Source organism: Cyprinodon variegatus, unplaced genomic scaffold (assembly GCF_000732505.1).
Source record: "Cyprinodon variegatus isolate N-32 unplaced genomic scaffold, C_variegatus-1.0 Scaffold1067, whole genome shotgun sequence".
In the NCBI taxonomy this organism is placed as follows: Eukaryota; Metazoa; Chordata; class Actinopteri; order Cyprinodontiformes; family Cyprinodontidae; genus Cyprinodon; species Cyprinodon variegatus.
Genome location: NW_015151520.1, coordinates 216,990 through 217,776, shown reverse-complemented (window position 1 = coordinate 217,776; position 787 = coordinate 216,990).

The following is a 787-nucleotide window of genomic DNA, read 5'->3' as shown; positions in this document are numbered from 1 at the left end:
TTTTCTGCTTTTTTTCTGTTTGTAGAACCACACACACACTCTGTATCTGCTTTAAACCCACCAGTATACAAATATTGTATAGATCTTCTTTGATGGTGAAGAAACCACAACATTTTGGACATCAAGTGTTTTGACTGATGCTTCACAGCGGTCACCATTCCCACAACCAGTTTTATTTGAAATATTAGAATCCTTCATTACAGTACATATCCCTGTAACAGAGATAGATTAATCACATCTAAAATGGAGGAGAAGATCAAAGGGAATACCTCCTTAAATAACCTGGTTGGAACTGGATCTAACATCCAAGTTGAAGGCTTTGATGAAGACAATAGTTTTGCTAACTCTGACAGTTCAACTGGATCAAAGCAGTCTAAACCTGGCTCAGATTCCATGACTACCTCAGATGCTGCCCCACCCTCCAGAGATCGACCAATCGTAGATAGAGGAGTGCTAATGATCTTATTTTTAATAAGATCAATCTTATTTCCCATCACAAAATCCCATAAAATCATTGCTGCTAAGAGCAGGTGGAATGGACGGTTCAACAGAGCTATGGCTCTGGGTGAGTTTGGCAACTGGATTAAAAAGAAATCTAGGATTATTCTTATTCTCCTCTATTAATGAGGAGAAGTATGCTGCTCTTGCTTTACAAAGGGTCCTCTTATACAGCAGGAAACCATTTTTCCAGACTAGGAAGCACTCCCGTAGGCCTATGGGGAGCGCCATTTTCTCTCCAGTTTCCTAGCATTTTGCATCAAAGTACGCAGCTCTGCATTAAACCAAG